The sequence below is a fragment of the Ranitomeya imitator genome, chromosome 9, assembly GCF_032444005.1.
Source record: "Ranitomeya imitator isolate aRanImi1 chromosome 9, aRanImi1.pri, whole genome shotgun sequence".
Taxonomy (NCBI): Eukaryota; Metazoa; Chordata; class Amphibia; order Anura; family Dendrobatidae; genus Ranitomeya; species Ranitomeya imitator.
In genome coordinates this window covers 157,630,403-157,655,962 of record NC_091290.1, presented here as the reverse complement: position 1 = coordinate 157,655,962, position 25,560 = coordinate 157,630,403, and the positions used below count along the sequence as shown (strand labels likewise).

Below are 25,560 nucleotides of genomic sequence, written 5' to 3'. Positions count from 1 at the left end.
GGCAGCCCCCCACATATAATGACTGTGAGTTAAGATGAAAATCACAAACACAGAGATGAAATAGACATTAGCAAAGAGAGGCCAGACTTACTGAACAGACCGAGGATAGGAAAGGTAACTCTGCGATCAGCACAAAAACCTACAAAAGACCACGCAGAGGGCGCAAAAAGACCCTCCGCACCGACTCACGGTGCGGAGTTTCCCCTCTGCATCCCAGAGCTTCCAGCAAGCAAGACAAAAATCAAAATAGCAAGCTGGACAGAAAAATAGCAAACAAGAGAAAAACAAGCAGGAACTTAGCTTCTGCTGGAGAAGACAGGTCACCAGAACGATCCAGGAGCGAACTAGACCAATACTAGAACATTGACAGGTGGCAAGGAGCAATGATCTAAGTGGAGTTAAATAGAGCAGCCAGCTAATGAATTAACCTCGTCATCTGTGGAAGGAAACTCAGAAGCCGCAGCCCCACTCACAACCACCAGAGGAAGCCCATGGACAGAACCAGCCGAAGTACCATTCATGACCACAGGAGGGAGCTTGACAACAGAATTCACAACAATCTATGCAGGTGTAGATGACTCTGGCTGCAGTCATTTCTGGACCAGGTGCAACAGATCAAACATTTGGGAGCGAGATGGTTTGTCCCGGTGATAGGCCCATCAGTGAACTCGCTGTGCCCTGACAGTCAGTGTCACCCCCAAACGTGCGAGAACCTCGGCTTTCAATTTGTGATACTCCTTGGCATCCTGAAAGGTCAAGTCATAGTACGCCTTCTGGGGTTCTCCCGTCAGATATGGCTCCAGTACCTCTGCCCACTGCTCTGGCGGAAGTTTATCCCTCTCAGGACCCTCTGAAACACCGACAGGAAGGCCTCAACATCATCCCCGGGGGTCATTTTCTGCATTGCGCGTCTTACTGTCTTCCGGACATGGGTGTCTGTTATGACCTGGTGGTCAGGACATTAATGGACCTGGAGGTTAAGAGCACACGGAATGACCTGATAGTTACTGATAATATAGGACGAGCTCTGGGACGTGGGAACTCTGCTGACCGCAATCCCTAATCCTATCAACCACACTAGAAATAGCCGTGGATTGCTCCTAACGCTCCCTATGCAACTCGGCACAGCCTAAGAACTAGCTAGCCCTAAAGATAGAAAAATAAAGCCTACCTTGCCTCAGAGAAATTCCCCAAAGGAAAAGGCAGCCCCCCACATATAATGACTGTGAGTAAAGATGAAAACACAAACACAGAGATGAAATAGATTTAGCAAAGTGAGGCCCGACTAACTAAACAGACCGAGGATAGGAAAGGTTGCTTTGCGGTCAGCACAAAAACCTACAAAAAACCACGCAGAGGGCGCAAAAAGACCTTCCGCACCGACTCACGGTGCGGAGGCGCTCCCTCTGCGTCCCAGAGCTTCCAGCAAGCAAGACAACAATAAAAATAGCAAGCTGGACAGAAAAATAGCAAACCAAAGAAATACAAGCAGGAACTTAGCTTCTGCTGGGAAGACAGGTCACAAGAACGATCCAGGAGTGAACTAGACCAATACTGGAACATTGACAGGTGGCATGGAGCAAAGATCTAAGTGGAGTTAAATAGAGGAGCCAGCTAACGAATTAACCTCGTCACATGTGGAAGGAAACTCAGAAACACCCACCAGAGAAAGTCCATGGACAGAACCAGCCGAAGTACCATTCATGACCACAGGAGGGAGCCCGACAACAGAATTCACAACAGGTGTCATCAGCCAGACCTGGGGTTGGGGCGCTCGTCTTGCCCTGGATGGCGGTTGCCAGAAGCTGCATCTGCTGCTGATGTTCCTGCTGGCACTGTTGTATCAGCTGCCGTTGCTCCTGCTGGCTCTGTTGTAACTGCTGCTGTTGCTCCTGCCGGTTCTGTTGTATCAGCTGCCGTTGCTCCTGCTGGCTCTGTTGTATCAGCTGCCGTTGCTCCTGCTGGCTCTGCCGTTGCTCCTGCTGGCTCTGTTGTATCTGCTGCATCAACAGCTTGTTGGTCTCTTCCTGTATCTGGACCAAGTGTTTCAGCAGGTCCTCCATTTTCCCCGGCAATGCTTGTTGGCTTGCAACAGACTTGACCCAGGACATTCAAAAAATTGACTTATGTCTCCGCTGGGAACGCTGCCCGCACGTCTACCACCAATTGTGGTAGGGATTTCACTCACTCAGGTGCGACGGTTGATACTCAGAAGACACGTTCCTTTAAAAGTTCACAGGGTTTATTGCTTCATAAACCACATGGCAAAAAATAACAGAAAACAAATAGCCTTTGGCTCAGGAAAGAAAAGCAAGTGTCCAGTCCTTCAGACTCAGTCCTGGAGCCTTAACACACCTCCACACATATCTCCTGTGTAAAGCATTAGCCTGTCATATATAGAGCTAACCACACCCAGTATCCCATCACATGATTAGACATGTGGTCTGAGATCACCACAGGTCCTGAAACGCATATATACATGGCTATGTGAAATAAAGAAAACACTCCGGGCTACATAACAGCGACACATACCTCCCGTCGACTACACACCCTTTAGCCATGCTACAATACATACATACATACTACATACAGTACATTCATACATTACATAAAATACATACATACAGTACATATAACATAGAGTACATACTCACCATTACTTGTCACTTTGTTCCCCGAAGCCAGTGTCATCTGTAAAAAATATGAAAATAACAAACAACCAATATACTCCCTGTCCGTAGAAATCCACGAGTGTCCCACGACTATCTTCTGCGAAGAACGGCAGCATCAGCTGATGCGACCGCTCTCCAGGGGCTCCAGGAACACAATGACGGGAGGAAGGTACCCTTCCACACTGTATTCCTCCACCTTTACCGGTTATTAAAATAGGGGGACCCACAAAAAGTGACGTGGGGTCCCCCTATATTTTATAGCCAGAAAGGCTACGCATACAGCTGCGGGCTGATATTCATAGCCTAGAGAGGGGCCATGGATATTGGCCCCTCTCTTCCCACTCCCATCTAGCGGTGAGATATGGGGTAATAAGGGGTTAATGTCACCTTGCTATTGTAAGGTGACATTAAGTCGGGTTAATAATGGAGAGGCGTCAATAAGACGCCTATCCATTATTAATCCAATAGTAATAAAGGGTTAATAAAACACGCACACATTAGGAAAAAAGTATTTTAATATTCTTCATTTAACCATACTTACCATACTTCAGCGCCTTCAAAAAAACGTAAAATAATAAACTGTATACTGTTGTGAATTCTGTTGTCGGGCTCCCTCCTGTGGTCATGAATGGTACTTCGGCTGGTTCTGTCCATGGACTTCCTCTGGTGGGTGTTTCTGAGTTTCCTTCCACAGGTGACGAGGTTAATTCGTTAGCTGGGTGCTCTATTTAACTGCACTTAGATCTTTGCTCCATGCCACCTGTCAATGTTCCAGTATTGGTTTAGTTCACTCCTGGATCGTTCTTGTGACCTGTCTTCCCAGCAGAAGCTAAGTTCCTGCTTGTATTTCTTTGGTTTGCTATTTTTCTGTCCAGCTTGTTATTTTTATTGTTGTCTTGCTTGCTGGAAGCTCTGGGACGCAGAGGGAGCGCCTCCGCACCGTGAGTCGGTGCGGAGGGTCTTTTTGCGCCCTCTGCGTGGTTTTTTTGTAGGTTTTTGTGCTGACAGCAAAGCAACCTTTCCTATCCTCGGTCTGTTTAGTTAGTCGGGCCTCACTTTGCTAAATCTATTTCATCTCTGTGTTTGTGTTTTCATCTTTACTCACAGTCATTATATGTGGGGGGCTGCCTTTTCCTTTGGGGAATTTCTCTGAGGCAAGGTAGGCTTTATTTTTCTATCTTCAGGGCTAGCTAGTTCCTTAGGCTGTGCCGAGTTGCATAGGGAGCGTTAGGAGCAATCCACGGCTATTTCTAGTGTGTTTGATAGGATTAGGGATTGCGGTCAGCAGAGTTCCCACGTCCCAGAGCTCGTCCTTTGTTATCAGTAACTATCAGGTCATTCCGTGTGCTCTTAACCACCAGGTCCATTATTGTCTTGACCACCAGGTCATAACAGTACAGGTGGCCCAAAGTACTAATGCATCTCAATAGAGGGATAAGAGAAGTTCTGAGACCATTTTTTTTTCTTTGCAGTGTGTTTTGTCTCTTTTCCCCTTTACCTCTGGGTGGTTCAGGACACTGGTGTAAACATGGACATTCAAGGTCTGTCCTCTTGGATGGATAATCTCACTACAAGGATACAAAACATTCAAGATTTTGTGGTTCAGAATCCGATGTCAGAGCCTAGGATTCCAATTCCTGATTTGCTTTTTGGTGATAGATCTAAGTTCTTGAATTTCAAAAATAATTGTAAATTGTTTCTTGCCTTGAAACCTCGCTCCTCAGGTGACCCTGTTCAACAAGTAAAGATCATTATTTCTTTGTTACGTGGTGACCCTCAAGACTGGGCATTTTCCCTTGCGCCAGGAGATCCGGCATTGCGTGATGTTGATGCGTTTTTCCTGGCGCTTGGATTGCTTTATGACGAACCTAATTCAATGGATCAGGCAGAGAAAATCTTGCTGGCTCTGTGTCAGGGTCAGGATGAAGCGGAGATATATTGTCAGAAGTTTAGAAAGTGGTCTGTGCTCACTCAGTGGAATGAATGTGCCCTGGCAGCAATCTTCAGAAAGGGTCTCTCTGAAGCCCTTAAGGATGTCATGGTGGGATTTCCCATGCCTGCTGGTCTGAATGAGTCTATGTCTTTGGCCATTCAGATCGATCGACGCTTGCGTGAGCGTAAAGCTGTGCACCATTTGGCGGTACTCTCTGAGCATGGGCCTGAGCCTATGCAATGTGATAGGACTTTAACCAGAGCTGAACGGCAAGAACACAGACGTCGGAATGGGCTATGTTTTCACTGTGGTGATTCCACTCATGCTATCTCTGATTGTCCTAAGCGCACTAAGCAGTTCGCTAGGTCTGCCACCATTGGTACGGTACAGTCTAAATTTCTATTGTCCGTTACTCTGATTTGCTCTTTGTCGTCCTATTCTGTTATGGCATTTGTGGATTCAGGCGCTGCCCTGAATTTGATGGATTTGGAGTCTGCTAGGCGCTGTGGTTTTTTCTTGGAGCCCTTGCAGTATCCTATTCCATTGAGAGGAATTGATGCTACGCCTTTGGCCAAGAATAATCCTCAGTACTGGACCCAATCGACCATGTGCATGGCTCCTGCACATCAGGAGGATATCCGCTTTCTGGTGTTGCATAATCTGCATGATGTGGTCGTTTTGGGGTTGCCATGGCTACAGGTTCATAATCCAGTATTGGACTGGAAATCTATGTCTATGTCCAGCTGGGGTTGCCAGGGGGTACATGGTGATGTTCCATTTTTGTCTATTTCGTCTTCCACTCCTTCTGAAGTTCCAGAGTTTTTGTCGGATTATCGGGATGTATTTGATGAGCCCAAAGCCAGTGCCCTACCTCCTCATAGGGATTGCGATTGTGCAATTAATTTGATTCCTGGTAGTAAGTTTCCTAAGGGCCGATTGGTCAATTTATCTGTGCCAGAACACGCCGCTATGCGGAGTTATATAAAGGAATCCTTGGAGAAAGGCCATATTCGCCCGTCGTCATCACCGTTAGGAGCAGGGTTCTTTTTTGTGGCCAAGAAGGATGGTTCTTTGAGACCTTGTATTGATTACCGCCTTCTTAATAAAATTACAGTCAAATTTCAGTATCCTTTGCCGTTGCTGTCTGATTTGTTTGCTCAAATTAAAGGGACTAGTTGGTTCACCAAGATAGATCTTCGAGGGGCGTATAATCTTGTGCGTATTAAACAAGGCGATGAATGGAAAACAGCATTTAATACGCCCGAGGGCCATTTTGAGTACCTGGTTATGCCATTCGGGCTTTCCAATGCTCCATCAGTATTTCAGTCCTTTATGCATGACATCTTCCGAGAGTACCTGGATAAATCCTGATTGTGTATTTGGATGATATTTTGGTCTTTTCGGATGATTGGGAGTCTCATGTGAAGCAGGTCAGAATGGTGTTCCAGGTCCTTCGTGCGAATTCCTTGTTTGTGAAGGGGTCAAAGTGTCTCTTTGGTGTTCAGAAGGTTTAATTTTTGGGGTTCATTTTTTCCCCTTCTACTATCGAGATGGACCCTGTTAAAGTCCAGGCCATTTACGATTGGACTCAGCCGACATCTGTGAAGAGCCTGCAGAAGTTCCTGGGCTTTGCTAATTTTTATCGGCGCTTCATCGCTAATTTTTCTACTGTTGCTAAACCGTTGACTGATTTGACCAAGAAGGGTGCTGATGTGGTCAATTGGTCTTCTGCAGCTGTAGAGGCTTTTCAGGAGTTGAAGCATCATTTTTCTTCTGCCCCTGTGTTGTGCCAGCCAGATGTTTCGCTCCCGTTTCAGGTTGAGGTTGATGCTTCTGAGATTGGAGCAGGGGCTGTTTTGTCGCAAAGAAGTTCTGATGGCTCGGTGATGAAGCCATGTGCTTTCTTTTCTAGAAAGTTTTCGCCTGCTGAGCGTAATTATGATGTTGGTAATCGTGAGTTGTTGGCCATGAAGTGGGCATTCGAGGAGTGGCGTCATTGGCTTGAAGGAGCCAAGCATCGCGTGGTGGTCTTGACAGATCACAAGAATTTGACTTATCTGGAGTCTGCCAAACGGTTGAATCCGAGACAGGCTCGATGGTCGTTATTTTTCTCCTGTTTTGATTTTGTGATTTCGTACCTTCCGGGCTCTAAGAATGTGAAGGCTGATGCCCTGTCAAGGAGTTTTGTGCCTGACTCTCCGGATGTTCCTGAGCCGGCGGGTATTCTCAAAGAGGGTGTAATTTTGTCTGCCATCTCCCCTGATTTGCGGCATGTGCTGCAAAAATTTCAGGCTGATAGACCTGACCGTTGCCCAGCGGAGAAACTGTTTGTCCCTGATAGATGGACTAGTAGAGTTATCTCTGAGATTCATTGTTCAGTGTTGGCTGGGCATCCTGGAATCTTTGGTACCAGAGATTTGGTGGCTAGATTCTTTTGGTGGCCGTCTTTGTCACGGGATGTGCGTTCTTTTGTGCAGTCCTGTGGGACTTGTGCTCGGGCTAAGCCCTGCTGTTATCGTGCCAGTGGGTTGCTTTTGCCCTTGCCGGTCCCGAAGAGGCCCTGGACGCATATTTCTATGGATTTTATTTCGGATCTCCCCGTCTCTCAAAAGATGTCGGTCATTTGGGTGGTTTGTGATCGCTTTTCTAAGATGGTCCATTTGGTACCCTTATCTAAACTGCCTTCCTCCTCTGATTTGGTGTCATTATTTTTCCAGCATGTGGTTCGTTTACATGGTATCCAGGAGAACATCGTTTCTGACAGAGGTTCCCAGTTTGTTTCGAGGTTTTGGCGATCCTTTTGTGCAAGGATGGGCATTGATTTGTCTTTTTCCTCGGCTTTCCATCCTCAGACAAATGGCCAAACCGAACGAACTAATCAAACTTTGGAAACATATCTGAGATGCTTTGTTTCTGCTGATCAGGATGATTGGGTGTCCTTTTTGCCGTTGGCTGAGTTCGCCCTTAATAATCGGGCCAGCTCGGCTACTTTGGTTTCGCCGTTTTTCTGCAATTCTGGTTTCCATCCTCGTTTCTCTTCAGGGCAGGTTGAGTCTTCGGACTGTCCTGGTGTAGATACTGTGGTGGATAGGTTGCAGCAGATTTGGACTCATGTGGTGGACAATTTGACATTGTCCCAGGAGAAGGCTCAACGTTTCGCTAACAGCCGGCGCTGTGTGGGTCCCCGACTTCGTGTTGGGGATTTGGTTTGGTTGTCGTCTCGTTATGTTCCTCTGAAGGTTTCCTCTCCTAAGTTTAAGCCTCGTTTCATTGGTCCGTATAGGATTTCTGAGGTTATCAATCCTGTGTAATTTCGTTTGGCCCTTCCTGCTTCTTTTGCCATCCATAATGTGTTCCATAGGTCGTTATTGCGGAGATACGTGGCGCCTGTGGTTCCATCCGTTGATCCTCCTGCCCCGGTGTTGGTTGAGGGGGAGTTGGAGTATGTGGTGGAGAAGATTTTGGATTCTCGTGTTTCGAGACGGAAACTCCAGTACCTGGTCAAGTGGAAGGGTTATGGTCAGGAAGATAATTCCTGGGTTTTTGCCTCTGATGTTCATGCTGTCGATCTGGTTCGTGCCTTTCATTTGGCTCATCCTGGTCGGCCTGGGGGCTCTAGTGAGGGTTCGGTGACCCCTCCTCAAGGGGGGGGGTACTGTTGTGAATTCTGTTGTCGGGCTCCCTCCTGTGGTCATGAATGGTACTTCGGCTGGTTCTGTCCATGGACTTCCTCTGGTGGGTGTTTCTGAGTTTCCTTCCACAGGTGACGAGGTTAATTCGTTAGCTGGGTGCTCTATTTAACTCCACTTAGATCTTTGCTCCATGCCACCTGTCAATGTTCCAGTATTGGTCTAGTTCACTCCTGGATCGTTCTTGTGACCTGTCTTCCCAGCAGAAGCTAAGTTCCTGCTTGTATTTCTTTGGTTTGCTATTTTTCTGTCCAGCTTGCTATTTTTATTGTTGTCTTGCTTGCTGGAAGCTCTGGGACGCAGAGGGAGCGCCTCCGCACCGTGAGTCGGTGCGGAAGGTCTTTTTGCGCCCTCTGCGTGGTTTTTTGTAGGTTTTTGTGCTGACCGCAAAGCAACCTTTCCTATCCTCGGTCTGTTTAGTTAGTCGGGCCTCACTTTGCTAAATCTATTTCATCTCTGTGTTTGTGTTTTCATCTTTACTCACAGTCATTATATGTGGGGGGCTGCCTTTTCCTTTGGGGAATTTCTCTGAGGCAAGGTAGGCTTTATTTTTCTATCTTCAGGGCTAGCTAGTTCCTTAGGCTGTGCCGAGTTGCATAGGGAGCGTTAGGAGCAATCCACGGCTATTTCTAGTGTGTTTGATAGGAGTAGGGATTGCGGTCAGCAGAGTTCCCACGTCCCAGAGCTCGTCCTTTGTTATCAGTAACTATCAGGTCATTCCGTGTGCTCTTAACCACCAGGTCCATTATTGTCCTGACCACCAGGTCATAACAGTATACTACCTGTCCGCCGTAGTCCAATTAATAACGAGTGTCCCACGACAATCTCCCCTATAGAACAGTGACATCGGGTAATGTCATTGCTCTATAGGACCCTCAGTGACACACTGACAGGAGACAATGGCTCCTGCAGTGCATCACTGAGAGGTTACCTTAGGACAAAGTCTCACTTTATGGCAATTGCTGCATGGGAAAATTTCTCACACAGCAATGCCAAAAGTGAGACTAGGGACTATTTTTTTTACAGTGGTGGAGGAATACAGTGCGGAAGGATACCTTCCTGCCATCATTGTGTTGCCGGAGCCCCTGGAGAGCGGTCGCATCAGCTGATGCTGCCGTTCTCCACAGGAGATCGTCGTGGGACACTCGTGGGTTTCTACGGACAGGGAGTATATTGGTTGTTTGTTATTTTCATATTTATTATAGATGACACTGGCTTGGGGGAACAAAGTGACAAGTAATGGTGAGTATGTACTCTATGTTATATGTACTGTATGTTTGTATGTATTGTATGTAATGTATGAATGTACTGTATGTAGTATGTATGTTGTATGTATGTTTTTTTTTTACATTCAACACATTAGTCGGATGATGGGACTACTACTGTCCCATCATTGGCTAATGTGTCAATCACTGTCACTGTTGCAGGCATCGTCCGATGGGTCTTGTAGTCCCATCGGACGATGCCTGCACAGACCCCTGGCAAGCCCGCACAGAGCCCCGGCAGCCCGCACAGACCTCCGGCAAGCCCACACAGAGCCTGGGCAAGCTCGCACAGAGCCCCGGCAAGCCCGCACAGAGCCCCGGCAAGCCCGCACAGAGCCCTGGCAGCCCGCACAGAGCCCCGGCAAGCCCGCACAGAGCCCCGGCAAGCCCGCACAGAGCCCCGGCAAGCCCGCACAGAGCCCCGGCAAGCCCGCACAGAGCCCCAACAGGCAGCACAGAGCCCCGGCAAGCCCGCACAGAGCCCCGGCAATCTCGCACAGAGCCCCGGCAAGCCCGCACAGAGCCCCGGTAAGCCCGCACAGAGCCCTGGCAAGCCCGCACAGAGCCCCGGCAAGCCCAAACAGAGCCCCGGCAAGCCCAAACAGAGCCCTGGCAGGCCGCACAAAGCCCCGGCAGGCACACACAGAGCCCGGCAGGCACGCACAGAGCCCCGGCAGGCATGCACAGACCCCCGAGACACCCGTACAGATCCCCGGCAGGCCCTCACAGACCCCGCCCGCACACAGACACGCACAGTGATGGCCCACACACCGCCCACACTCTTCCCCCCTCCAGAACAGGATGTAGAAGGACAGAAAGGGCTTATTTACATTCCAATATTTGTGTCCCATTGACTTGCATTGGTATCTGGTATCGGTATCGGCTATATCCGATATTTTTTTAATATCGGCCAATACAATCCAATACCGATACTTCTTGATATCGGAAGGTATCGCTCAACACTACCCATAACAGTACCCCCACTTCTAAGAGGGACCTCTGGAACCTCAGGACTGGGTTTTCAGTGTGTGCCATGTGAAAAGAACTGATCAGTCTGGCTGGATGGACGTCAGATGCTGGTACCCACATCCTCTCTTCAGGACCGTATCACCTCCAATGTACCAGATACTGAAGCGACCGACGAACTATACGAGAATACATGATTTTCGCTATCTGAAATTCTAAGTTTCCATCCACAATGACAAGAGATGGTGGTAGCAGTGATGGTACAAAAGATGCAACTTATTTTCTGAAGACAGATCGATTAATCACTCCCATCAGCCTACCCCTGCTGCTGCCAATAACCGTGACAGCAGGAGCAGCTGATGGGAGTGTTTTTTAAAAATTATTTAAATAATTTAAAAAACAGCGTGAAATTCCCCCCATTTTTGACAACCAGCCTTGCTAAAGCTCACAGCTGCAGGCTGGTATTCTCAGGCTGGTAAGGGACCATGATATTGACCCCTCAGCCTAAAAATAGTAGCCCGCAGCTGCCCAGGCGCTTTGCCTGGCTCTTCCCATTTGTCCTGTAGCGGTGGCGAGCAGGGTTCATATTTGTGGGGTTGATGTCACCTTTGTATTGTAAGGTGATGTCTAGCCCAGGGTTTAGCAATGGAGAAACGTCTATAAGGTGCTGTAAGACTCATGCTGGTGTGGTAGATGGAGGCAGGTATATCTCGCCCAGGTGTTTGTCCTATGTGAATTAGGCCACTCAGTATCTTCAGGGTGCTAATGGGTTAATGATTGCAGGAATAAAAGATGACCAGCTGGGTGGTTCCAGTGTCTGCCTGGGGCACACAGATTGCCTGCCTGTGTGAGACAAACGTGAGTGAAGAGCTCTGCTCAAGATCTGTATGATGTTAGCTGGGTGGGAGAAGCCCCCCCAGTTGTTGAGATAGCAACGTATTTGTTTAGTTAGTGCCGGACAGGCTAGGGTTTATTTTTATGTTTTGTTTTTTGTGTTGCTTTCACGTTAATAAATCTGACCTGAGGTCAGCCTGCTCAGAAACCTGCTGTACGCCTCAGATTCAATGCACAAACCACGTGTCCTTTGACCCCAGCAAAGGCGATCCCAGAGTGTTTTGTCACATTGTGGTGGAGAACGCGGGCATACCGTGGCACAGGCGACAGCATGGAAGACGTGGTGAAAGCCTTAGTACAGTCCACTGCCGTACAGCAGCAGGCCACTGCCGCACAGCACAAAGCTAATCGCTTGATGGCCGCACAGCTGAAGGAGTTACTGGACATGACGGTTGCAGACCGCCAACTTCTCCAACAGGTGGCGCAGCGCCTGGTGAGCATGCCTGACGCTGACCCGGAAGCAGAGTCCAGAAGGATCCATGTGAGTCGATACTGGCAAAAGCTGACTGCAGAAGATGACGTCGAGGCATATCTGACAACTTTTGAGCGGACGGCATTGAGAGAGAAGTGGCCGAAGGCACGATGGGCCGATTTGATTGCCCCGTTTCTCTCCGGCGAGGCCCAAAAAGCTTACCATGATTTGGACCCGGAGGTCGCTCAGGACTTTGAGAAGCTGAAAGCTGAGATCCTGGCCCGGCTGGGTGTGACGACGGCTGTCCGTGCACAGAGGGTACATCAGTGGACATACCAGCAAGATAAACCAGCGCGGTCTCAGATGTTCGACCTGATCTACTTGACAAAGAAATGGCTGCAACCCGAGGTACTGACAATACCCGAAATAATCCAGCGGGTTGTCCTGGACAAGTACCTGAGAGTACTACCCCCAGCGCTGAAAAGGTGGGTAAGCCAAGGAAATCCCACGACAGCGGATCAACTTGTGGAGTTGGTCGAGCGTTATTCCGTGGCAGAAGGACTTCCCGACGACACCGCCAAACCCCGGACTGTGCCTCCTCCTCGTGGAACCGGTAAGACTGTTCCAGGGACCACGGGTGAAGGAAAATCGCTTAAAACTGTGGGGGAGGAGTCCGGGACTGCTCGCACTCCGAGACCAAGAGTATTGGACGGTGGTCTCAGTAGGGGACCTGTTAGGTGTTTCCGCTGCCATGAGAAGGGTCATGTTTCTGCGAACTGTCCTGTTACCGCTGAACCCATGCAGTGCGACGTTATAGACTCTAGAAAACGCATGTCTTTGGTTACACAGCTAGTGAGTGTGAATGCGGGTCAAAATGATACAGTGAAACACCTGTGTGAATTATCTGTTGATGGGAAAAATGTTGTGGCATTACTAGACTCTGGAAGTGTGGTGACTCTGGTGAAAGCTAGTCTGGTGGCACTTCCGTCTGGTCCGTCTGACAAGTTTTCTGTGACGTGTGTGCATGGTGACACCCGCTCGTACTTAACAGCGGTCATATGGATTTCTACTCCCTATGGGTCAGTGCAGCACAAAGTGGGACTCGTTCCCGCATTGTTACATGATGTAATCCTGGGCAGGGATCTTCCCTATTTCTGGCAGTTGTGGGAGAATCAGTTACTCCTTCACGGTAGCTGTACCCGTGAATCTTCTCCCATGCCATCTGGAGGTCCCGAGTCCCTAGAGGAGACCCCACAGGAAGATGTTGCTGGGGAGGTTAGTGAATCTAACCTTCAGTACCCCTTCTCCGTCATGGCGGGGGAAACAGAGGAAACTGAAGAACCTCAGCGAGAGGCGGAGGCAGACAGCCATCCGGCACCCTGCCTGCCAGATTTGGCAGTCCAGGTGGATGACTTCCACAGCGAGCAAATTAAAGATCCTACCCTGACTCCGGCTAGGAAAAATGTAAAAATGATAGATGGGGTACCCGTAGAACCTGACACTAGGCTAGCGTACCCGTATATGGTTCTTGAAAATGATTTGCTCTACCAGGTAGAAAAAAAAGGGGAAGACACAGTGCAACGGTTAGTGGTACCCAAACCTTATCGGCGGAAGGTACTGGATTTGGCCCACGGACATATAATGGGGGGACATCTGGGGGTACAGAAAACCACAGAAAGGATATTGCATTGTTTTGTGTGGCCTGGAATACATTGTGATGTGCGTAACTATTGTGAGTCCTGTCCAGAGTGCCAAATCGCGGCCCCTAAATCTCAGTTCCGTAGCCCTTTGGTACCCCTTCCTATCATCGGGGTCCCTTTTGAGAGAATTGGGATGGATTTGGTTGGGCCCCTTCCCCGATCCGCACGTGGGCACCAACATATCCTCGTCATCGTGGACTATGCCACTCGTTACCCGGAAGCCGTCCCTTTGCGTAACACAGCTACCAAGACGATCGCCAAGGAATTGGTACAAGTGTTTAGTCGGGTGGGAATTCCAAAACAGATACTCACCGACCAGGGGACTCCCTTTATGTCGAGGGTAATGAAGGAGCTCTGCAGGCTCTTACAAATAGACTCGTTGCGTACGTCTGTCTATCACCCTCTAACAGATGGCCTGGTTGAGCGCTTCAACAAAACCTTAAAACAGATGCTCCGGAAGGCGATAGACAAAGATGGGAAGAACTGGGATTACTTGTTACCCTATTTGCTGTTTGCCATTAGGGAAGTTCCCCAGTCTTCCACAGGATTTTCGCCTTTCGAACTGTTGTACGCCCGTCGTCCCCGGGGACTGCTGGACGTCGCAAAAGAAACCTGGGAAGGTCAAGTCACTCCCTTTAAAACGGTGATCGACCATGTAACACAAATGCAGGATCGTATTGCCGCTGTCATGCCCATTGTTAGGGACCATATGTTACAGGCCCAGGGAGCCCAGAGGCAAAGTTATGATAGAGGCGCTAAGGTCCGTACATTTGCACCCGGCGATAGGGTGTTGGTCCTAATCCCTACGGTGGATAGTAAATTCCTGGCGAAATGGCAGGGCCCATTTGAGGTCCGAGAAAGAGTTGGTGAAGTGAACTATAAAGTGTACCAGCCGGGTAAGAGAAAACCGGAACAGATTTATCATGTGAATCTGATAAAATCCTGGAAAGACCGCTCTGCCCTAACGGCGGATCTGCCCCGTCCGGTTTGTTCACCTACTGTACCAGAGGTGCAGGTTGCTGAGACTCTCTCAGAACGACAAAAATCTGAGGTTAAGCAATTTTTGTTACAGAACCGACAGTTTTTCTCCGAAAAACCTGGCCGGACGAAGTTGGTGAAACATGAGATTGTCACAGAGCCTGGCGTCACTGTTCATGTGAAGCCCTACCGGATTCCGGAAGCCCGCCGTGAAGCCGTCTCCCGGGAAGTGATGGCAATGTTGGACTTAGGAGTCATTGAGGAGTCACACAGCGCCTGATCCAGTCCAATTGTGTTGATACCTAAACCGGATGGCTCCATCCGGTTTTGTAATGACTTTAGGAAACTGAATGCAGTTTCTAAATTTGATGCGTACCCTATGCCCCGGGTCGATGAGTTGATCGACCGGCTTGGTAAAGCCCGATACATTACGACCCTGGATTTAACAAAGGGGTACTGGCAGATTCCTCTGGCCGAGGCGGCCAGAGAGAAGACGGCATTTGCTACACCGGAAGGTCTGTTCCAGTATGTCTATATGCCGTTTGGACTTCACGGAGCTCCCGCAACGTTCCAGAGATTGATGGATCGAGTCTTGAGGCCTCACAGACAGTACGCTTCTGCCTACCTGGATGACATCGTAATTTACAGCATGGACTGGGAAACTCATCTCCAGAAGGTACAAGCCGTGATTGATGACCTGCGAGATGCAGGTTTAACGGCAAACCCCAAGAAATGCCACATCGGGCTTGAAGAAGCCCGATACTTGGGCTACGTGATTGGCCGATGAGTGGTTAAACCCCAGATCGACAAAATACAGGCAATTCAGGGCTGGCCACAACCAGTGAACAAGAAACAAGTGCAGGCTTTCCTGGGGATTGCCGGCTATTATCGCCGGTTCATACCCAATTTTGCAGCCATGGCTACTCCCTTGACGGATCTTACCAAAGGGAAGGGTTCCGTCATGGTAAAATGGACCTCAGCTGCTGAAGAGGCCTTCCACAGCCTGAAACGGGCTTTGTGCTCTCAGCCCGTACTAGTGACTCCTGATTTCAGCAGCGAGTTTGTGGTACAAACTGATGCCTCTGATACTGGTGTCGGAGCTGTACTTTCCCAGGTGAGGGACGGAGTCGAACACCCGGTCCTCTATCTCAGTCGGAAACTGAATGTACATGAGCAGAGGTATGCCGTGGTTGAAAAAGAGTGCCTAGCCATTAAATGGGCTCTCGACTCCCTCAAGTATTACCTGGCTGGTAGGAAGTTTAGGCTGGTCACAGACCATGCCCCTCTCAAGTGGATGCACCTCCACAAGGACCGTAATAGTCGGGTAACCAGGTGGTTCCTTGCCCTGCAGGCTTACTCTTTTACGGTGGAGCACCGACCTGGGGTGCAGATGGGGAACGCCGATGCCCTATCCCGAGTGAACTGTTTCAAAAGTGTTCTTGCTCGACCGGAGTGGTCTGAGCAAAGGGGGGGGGGGGATATGTAAGACTCATGCTGGTGTGGTAGATGGAGGCAGGTATATCTCGCCCAGGTGTTTGTCCTATGTGAATTAGGCCACTCAGTATCTTCAGGGTGCTAATGGGTTAATGATTGCAGGAATAAAAGATGACCAGCTGGGTGGTTTCAGTGTCTGCCTGGGGCACACAGATTGCCTGCCTGTGTGAGACAAACGTGAGTGAAGAGCTCTGCTCAAGATCTGTATGATGTTAGCTGGGTGGGAGAAGCCCCCCAGTTGTTGAGATAGCAACGTATTTGTTTAGTTAGTGCCGGACAGGCTAGGGTTTATTTTTATGTTTTGTTTTTTGTGTTGCTTTCACGTTAATAAATCTGACCTGAGGTCAGCCTGCTCAGAAACCTGCTGTACGCCTCAGATTCAATGCACAAACCACGTGTCCTTTGACCCCAGCAAAGGCGATCCCAGAGTGTTTTGTCACAGTGCCTATCCATTACTAATCCTAAAGTTGCATTGTAAATAAACACACAACCAGAATAAAGTCCTTTAATTGAAAAAATGACAGACTACTTTATTAATATTAAATAAACCATACTTACAACCTCGCCTAATTCCATCGAAGCCATCGTCCCATAATTTCCCACGGGATCAATAAAGTGTATCGTATCGTATCGTATCGTATCTCTTGTAATAAAAGTAAAATTAAAAAAAACAACAACAATATACCATACTTGTCTGTTGTTCTGTCCTACACTGTAATCCATGTCTGGGGGATAATTAGTTTTCAAGCTGGACGGTGCCAAGATGCGACTGTCCACGCTGAGAACCACTGGTGAATGAGCTGCTGGGATCGCAGCGTCAGTGACCGGGGGTGATGTCATAGAGGTTACTGCCAGTCACTGGGATCCGTTCCCAACTGGGCTGAGCTGCGGTGAGATCCTCGCAAGCACCATGAGCACTCAGTAGGGCCGGTGTCAGCACCCGGCGTACCCGGGCAAGTGCCAGGGCTCTGATGAGAAAGGGGGGCCCATTCAAGGCCGGCATTAAGGGCAGGCAGCTGACCGTGCCTAGGACCACCGCTCCCCCAGGGGCCCTTAGCTAGCGGCACATCACGGAGCTGACTCAGCAGGGGTGGGGGAGCGGCCGGGGGCTGTCTAATTATACTCACCTACTCCTGGCGGCTGGCGTGGTCCCTGCAGGTCCCTGGCTCCCCAGCTTCTTCCTGTACTGAGCGGTCACATGGTACCGCTCATTACAGTAATGAATATGCGGCTCCACCTACCATAAGGGTGGAGCCGCATATTCATTACTGTAATGATCGGTAACGGTGACCGCTCAATAAGGAAGAAGCTTCCGGCGCCGGGAAGCAGGGACTGCACAGCGCCAGGAGCCGGTGAGTATAACGGGGAGGGGAGCGCTGCGCGATATCCACCTGCTCCTCGTTACAGCCGCCGCTCCGTCTTCCACGTCCTCTGCAGTGATGCTGAGGTCAGAGGGCGCGGTTACATGGTTAGTGCGCACCCTCTGCCTGAGCATCAGTGCAGAAGACGCTGAAGAAGATGGAGTGGCGGCTAGAACGAGGACAGGTGAATATTGAAAGTGCCGGGGGCCTGAGCGACGGAGAGGTGAGTATGTGATTTTTTTTTTATCGCAGCAACAGCAAATGGGGCAAGTGTCTGTATGGAGCATCTATGGGGCCATAACTTTTGTGCAGCACTATATGGGGCAAGTGTCTCTATATACTACATGGCTGTTCTATATACTATGCGGGCTGTGTTATATACTACGTGGGCTGTGCTATATACTAGATGGCTGTTCTATAAACTACGTGGGTCGTGTTATATACTATGTGGCTGTGCTATATACTATATGGGCTGTGCTATATACTACATGGCTGTGTTATATGCTACGTGGCTGTGCTATATACTATACTACTATACTGCCTGGATCCCCTTCCCTGCCACACCTCAAGCTCACTAGACATCTTTGAGCCTGTTTCAGAAGAAGAAGTTTTCAAGCTACTCGCTTCTGCTCGGCCTACAACCTGCAATAGTGACCCCATTCCTTCACCTCTCCTGCAGTCTCTCTCACCAGTGGTCACCACTCACCTGACTAAAATATTTAACCTCTCTCTTTCCTCAGGCATCTTTCCTGAGGAAACATGCCATCATTACCCCTTTACTTAAAAAGCCATCCTTGGATCAGAACTGCACGGCTAACTACAGACCTGTCTCTAACCTTTCCTTCATCACTAAACTCCTCGAGCGCCTGGTCCACTCCCGTCTAATCCGCTATCTCTCGGATAACTCTCTTCTCGACCCCTTACAATCTGGTTTCCGCTCTTTACACTCAACTGAAACTGCCCTCACTAAAGTCTCTAATGATCTAATAACAACTAAATCCAAAGGTCATTGCTCTCTGCTGATTCTCCTGGATCTCTCTGCCGCATTTGACACTGTGGATCACCAGCTCCTTCTCACCATGCTCCGCTCTCCATAGGCCTCAAGGACACAGCCCTCTCCTGGTTCTCCTCCTACCTCTCTGACCGCTCCTTCACTGTATCTTTTGCCGGCTCCTCTTCCTCTCCTTGTCCCCTTACTATGGGGGTTCCGCAGGGCTCTGTCCTGGGCCCCCTCCTCTTCTCTCTATACACTGCCCCTATTGGACAAACAATCAGCAGATTTGGGTTCCAGTACCATCTCTATGCTGACGACACCCAATTATACACTTCTTCCCCCGACATCACCCCTACCCTAATTCAAAATACCAAGGATTGTCTGTCTGCTGTCTCTAACATCATGTCCTCCCTCTATCTGAAACTAAATCTCTCCAAAACTGAACTACTTGTGTTTCTCCCTTCTACTAACCTCACTCTACCCAACATCGAAATTACCCTGGAGGGTTCAACTATAACTCCCAAGCAGCATGCCCGCTGTCTTGGGGTGATATTCGACACTGAACTTTCGTTTACTCCCTATATCCGATCACTCACTCGCTCCTGTCACCTGCATCTTAAAAACATCTCCAGAATCCGACCTTTTCTCACCTTTGAAACTGCTAAGACTCTTACTGTCGCTCTTATTCATTCTCGTCTGGACTACTGCAACTTTCTTCTGATCAGTCTCCCTCTTTCCAAACTTTCTCCTCTCCAATCCATCTTAAATGCGGCAGCCAGGGTCATATTTCTGTCCAGCCGCTTCACTGATGCCTCCATCTTGTGCCAGTCATTACACTGGCTACCCATTCGCTACAGGGTCCAGTATAAACTCTTCTCTCTCAGCCACAAAGCTCTCCACAGTTCTGCACCGCCTTATATCTCCTCTCTCATCTCCGTCTATCGCCCTACACGTGCCCTCTGTTCTACAAATGACCTAAGACTAACATCCCCCGTAATCCGAACCTCGCACCTCCGTCTCCAAGACTTCTCTCGTGCTGCGCCAGCTCTCTGGAATGCACTTCCCCAGATGATCAGACTGATACCTAGCCCCGACCTATTCAAGCGCGCTTTAAAAACCCATCTCTTCAAACAAGCCTACCAAATCAACTACTCGGAAAACTAACTTTGTCCTGTTCCCTCCTTCCAAATATTATCTGCATGTGAATCTGCACCCTACTACTCATCTGTCTCCACACCCTCCATGCACATGATAACTGCACCTGATACTTGACTATTGCACTTAAACACACGGGCTGATGACCGGATCATGCAGCTTTATATGAAAATCCCGATTTATTATAATTGCCAGACCTGAAATAACGAGCACTTTTCACCTATTGTGTCCCCCCATTTCCTTGTAGATTGTAAGCTTGCGAGCAGGGACCTCACCCCTAATGTCACTGTTTAAATTGTCTTAACTTGTACTGAATTTGTTGTCTGTACATGTCCCCGCTTATTGTAAAGTGCTGCGGAATTTGTTGGCGCTATATAAATAAAAATTATTATTATTATTATTATTAAATAAAAAATTATGTGTTATATACTACATGGCTGTGTTTATATGCGATCATGAATCGTATGTATTAAAGGGGGGCCCACTGAGACTCTTTCGCCTGGGGCCCTCAAAAACCTGGAGCCGGCCCTGGCGCTCAGTGACCAGGGATGACGTTGTAGAGGTTACCTCCAGTCACTGGGCTCTGTTCCCAGCCGGGTTGAGCTCCGGTGAGATCTCCGCAAGCACCGTGAGTGGTCCGTGCTGACATTAAAAAACAGACATATCAGCATGTTTTTCCCACAGACAAACGGTCCGTAGAAACACACTGACATGTTCACAGACCCATTCACTTCAATAGGCAAATAGTGCTCCGTTCCGCCCGAGTCTCTCTGTATGGCTAAATAGTACTGTACAGCCACATATGGGGTATATCCACGTTCAGTTGAAATTGTGAGACAAATTTGGTGCCATTTTTACCCACTTTTTGCGTGAAACTGTAAAATCTTTTGCTAAAACAAAATCTTGGTGGTTAAAATGTAGTTATTTTGTCTTCACTGCCCAATGGTATAAAATTCTGTGACATACCCATGGTGTCAATATGATCACGGCACGCCTAGATGAATTAATTGACAGGTGTTGTTCATAAAATGGGGTCACTTATGTGGGGTTCTGCTGTTCTGGCACCTCATGGGATCTCCCAGTGGGTCATGGGTAGCTGAGCCACAAGAGAACATGATTGGGGTCGGTTTTTACCAACCCCAGTGTTGCAATCGCCGTTATTAACAGTATAACAGCGACCGGAAAAAAAGTCATATTTTCCATTTAATTTATTTCTCCTCTGATGTGATTGCACCTCAGAGGAGAGAAATAGGGTCTCCCAATTCTCCTACGGTACCTCCGGTGTCCCTGCAACACCCTGTGAAGTCGCCTGGGCGGCTGGCATCTTCTTCTGGGAGAAAATGATGCACAGTGTGCCCGCCGAGATCTGCCGGCCAGCACCCGGCAGTAATAGGAAATTTTTCCTATTGGTTCATTTTGATCACTGTGATAGACCCTATAACAGTGGTCAAAATTTAAAAAAAAAATAGTAAATCAAACCCCACTTCATCACCCCCTTATTTAGGTAAAAATAATGAAATAAAAAAGTATTTATTTCCATTTTCCATTAGGGTTAGAGTTGAGTTAAAGTGGGTTGGGCTAAAGTTAGGGTTGGCATAAGTTAGGGTTGTGGTTATGGTTGGGATTATGGTTAGGGTTGGGATTAGGGATATGGGGTTTGTTAGTGTTAGGGTAATGGCTAGGGTTGGAGTTAGAATTGTGAGGTTCCACTGTTTAGGTACATCAGGGGGTCTCAAAACGCGACATGGCACGACCATTGATTCCAGGCAATTTTGCGTTCAAAAAGTTAAACGGTGCTTCCTCCCTTATGAGCGCTGCCGTGCACACAAACAACTTTTCCCCACATATGGGGTATCGGTGTACTCAGGAGAAATTGTGCAACAAATTTTGAGGTCCATTACCTCCTGATACTCTTGTGAAAATAAAAAAAAATGGTTCAACATTTTTATGAAAAAAGTAAAGCGTTCATTTATTCCTTCCACATTGCTTTAGTTCTCATGAAGCACCTGAAGGGTTAATAAAATTATTGAATGAGGTTTTGCGCACCTTGAGGGGTGCAGTTTTTACAATGGTGTCACTTTTGGGTATTTTCTTTTAGATAGACCCCCCAAATTCACTCAAATGTGCGGTGGTCCCTAAAAAAAGGTTTTGTAAATTTTGTTGGAAAAATGAGAAATTGCTGGTCAACTTTTAACCCTTACAACTTCCTAACAAAAAAAAAAATTTCCAAAATTGTGCTGAGGTAACGTAGACATTTGGGAAATGTTATTTATTACCTATTTTTTTGCAATATGACTCTCTGATTTACTTGTACAAAAACTAAAAGTTTGAAAATTGCAAAATATTCGCCAAATTTCCTTTTCTTCATAAATAAACGCAAGTTATATCGAAGAAATTTTACGACTAACATGAAGTACAATATGTAACAAAAAAACTGTGTCAGAATCAGTGGGATATGTTGAAGCGTTTAGAGCTATAACCTCAAAGTGACAGTGGTCAGAATTGTAAAAATTGGTTTGGTCATTAAGTACTAAATTGGCTGTCACTAAAGGGTTAATTCAACGTTTGTTGTTTTCGTTCTTTATTTCCACTTCTAATATCAGGTTCTCAAAATACTTAATTAGCTGCATATTTCTTGCAGGCCGTATATTTCCCATCCCATATTGCTCTAGTTTAAAGCTCTCCTGAGTGTAGCAAGGCGTCTACCAAATATGTGTTTTTCTGTTTTTGTAAGATGCAACCCATCTCTAGCAAGGAATCCATCACACAGGTAATTCACTACATGGTCAAGAAACCAAAAACGTTGCTCACGGCACCATCGACGTAGCCAGTTGTTCACCTGCAGAATCCTGTTCAAGCTCCTTGGTCCATGTCCATCCACTGGGAGGATGGAAGAGAAGTCGAAAAATACCAATTATGTCAAAAAACGGAGCATAAGTAAATATATCAACCAAAAACACAAAAAATGCCCCTAAAATGTAACTTTTAATATTCTTGGGTAAAATTACCCTTAAATTAGGGTCAGGAGACAAATGGTTAATCTTAACAATATAATCTTAACACTAAAAGGATAGAGGTAAAAATGGTGAGGGGGTGACCTTTCCCTTACTCACCCTACCTTACCGCAGAGGATGGCACCCTAAGTTCGACATGGCGCCCCCACTCAACGACGGCTCTCCCTTGAGACCCCAAGGGGGACTAACAAATTAACACCTTCACCAACACCAGTATATCTAAAGTGCTAAATCAATAAAACCTGCATAGGTACCGGTATATTCTTTTTGGTTAAATATAACAAATTATTTCAGGATTCTTAATTATGTAGATCCTGATAGTTTGTAGCTGAGGTGCAATTGTGAGCATAAGACTGAAGAAGGGGACGTATTCCTCCAAATTAACAAGTGGTTACAGTGAATGCCATATCCTCATGGATTAGTTTTCATTCAGACATAACCACCGTTGTTTACGATTTTAACTGCCAATAATTAACAACCGCAATATGTCCAAAGTCCAAATGACAGAAATATGCTCCAAAAAATAAATATACTCCTCAGTCTTGTAACGGAGGTGCAATTATGAGCAATATTATAGACTGAAAAAGGGAATGCATTCCTCTAAATTACCAGGTAGTTACAATTATATCCTCATGGGATAGTTTTCATTCAGACACAACCACAATTATTTAAGTCTTTAACTGCCAAGAATTAGCAGCAGCAACATGTCCAAAGTCCAAATGACACAATATATGCTACAAATGCTCACAATGAAGGGCTACCCGTCCATCCGACTTCCTCTTTAAGTATCCATTGCCACCATAGAGAGCGTATCTCCGGACCGGATATGACGTATCGTAAATCCAATGACGTCACCGGATCTGTGGCACATATGCGTTCCAGTCGGAAAGAAAATACTAGGGGCGGCGCCATGCAAACATGGGGTGGGACGCTATGCGTTACATCGTGCGCAATTGCACTAGCCTGCCTGAAGGAGTCTATTCGAGAAAACACTAGGGGCGGCGCCATACTAACATGCAATGGGACGCAAATGCGTTCCGTCATGCGCAGCCGCAATAGATGATATGTGCCAAAAAAAAATATATCCTCGTTACCAGAGGATTTCAAAAACATTAGGTGGCACGATATTGTATTTTCATCATTGATAACCTATTTATAGGCACAGGCCAGAAAGAGTTTAAAGACAGCATATGCAAAACATATAATTTTAAATGACAGGAATATGTTGTGCAGTTATACTGTATGTATGTATAATAGGTTCCATGTGAGATGCATGTCCCTAATGCATCAGCCCACAGGCTGCGCCCTGGGCAGAGGGGACCCTTTTGTCCGCCCCCCACCTTTGTAATTCCCACAGTAAATATCGGCAGGCTCCGGCCACCTGCAGCTATTGTAATGTATGTCTGGCCTGCCGCTTTTCTATTGGCCTGCCCTCTGTATCTGTGTGATATATTCTGTGTCCTGGGAGTAAAGTATTGTCAGACTGGAAATACGTGGAGAAACAGTGATCTTTTATATGCGCCCATGTAACCAGCCAGCGTCCTTCATTCAGACTCCAGCCGGAACAAAGTGGACCTCCGGAAACACGGGTGGTACTTAAAGAGGTACCAAAGATTGGTTACAACAGGAATTAGTGGCGACTGTGGCGCCCCAGGGTCCTGGTTGTCACAGTGGTATTGCTTTCCTCCAGGGGAGAGTGATGCTACGTTTGGAGGCAAGGAAGGATAACTGCATCCAGGTATCACAAACATGCAACACATTCATACTCCAGGCCACCAGGGGGAGCTTCTGATCCTATTTACTAGGTTACTCCCCATATATATATATAACTGGTAGTCTGTAGGGAAAGTTAGTCAGTCCTTCAAAAAAGCTGTTCCTGGCAGGAGCGAATTCCTGTCAGAGGATAGAGGAGAGGGTCCACGGAGCTGTGCATGCCCTCAGAGCTGCAGCTCCCAGAACGAGACATTTCAGAAAGGCGAATTGTATTGCAGCGAGCGTGAAGGAAGGCAAAGCAAAGGAGAGAGTACCATAGAAGGGGACCAGCCCCGAGCAGGCTGCCTTCTTCTGAGGTGCAGAACACCGGTAGCCGGAACACCAAGGTAGTAAGGACCTCTATGCCTTACTTCAGATACCGGCAGGACAGCTAATTGCATGTTACCTGTCCGCACCTACACCCAGGGGGCACGGTGGCACCCCTCAGAGGCCAGGGCATGCTAGAATCCCTATAAACAGCCTCAAGCCACCAGTCATATGGATTTTGTCCTATCCGACTACGGGGGACAGAGAGAGAGACACCACATCTGTGAGGACCTTATTTGAAGCTTATGCAGTAAGGGACTACACCACTACAGCGCATGGGATGGCTATTGATTTCCACCTGGACAAGGGGACTCAGGACTTGCCTCCAAACCGGCCGGACTCTGCCTGCCCTGTGATCTGGTGCTCTGGACTGTGGATGCTGAAGTCTTCAGTAAAGGTAAAGAGACTCCAACCTTGTGTCTTCGTCCTTCTCTGCGCCTCTCACCATTCTACCAACTACACACTGGGAAGCCCTGGGGATATGCTTCTCCTGTCGGAAGGTATACCATCTAGCTGCCATAACATCACCCCAGCAGACCCCTTAAAGCAGCGTCGGTCACCCTGACCGAATACCACAAGTGGCATCATGAACATAAACTTTATCCCCTTTAAAGATATTCCCCTTTTATACGGATGTCCTAGGGCCACGGACCGGGTCAGCCACCGTGACATCCCCCTGTGAACCGCAGGACCCGGTACCGAGTACCCCCTTGCCCTGACGGGGCGCTCCATGACAAATTGGCAACACCTCTATGCGAGGGTCTATATTACATCACAAAATAGTACATTTTTTCTCTCACCACTGCTAGGTCAGTGGGGTTAACGCTGTAAGAACCATATTAATATTGTTCCACTAAATGAGTGGAAACCACACTGTGGTCTTATGAATGACGTATACAGACCACCAGTTATTTCTTATCATTTTGGACCCTGTGAATACATAGTAACATAGTT

At 47.7% G+C, this 25,560-nt stretch overlaps 1 protein-coding gene across 2 annotated transcripts in view; it reads right to left on the bottom strand.

The window, feature by feature from the left end:
- The window catches only part of REG4 (regenerating family member 4), a 77,957-nt gene extending 54,615 nt beyond the window's left edge, over positions 1-23,342 (bottom strand). Inside the window, exon 1 of one of the 2 annotated variants that reach the window (XM_069739681.1) lies at positions 23,276-23,342. The gene's annotated coding sequence lies outside the window, so the exon portion shown is untranslated. The remainder of the gene's footprint in view (positions 1-23,275) is intronic. The other variant, XM_069739682.1, reaches the window with a different exon arrangement.
- Positions 23,343-25,560: the final 2,218 nt, after the last annotated feature.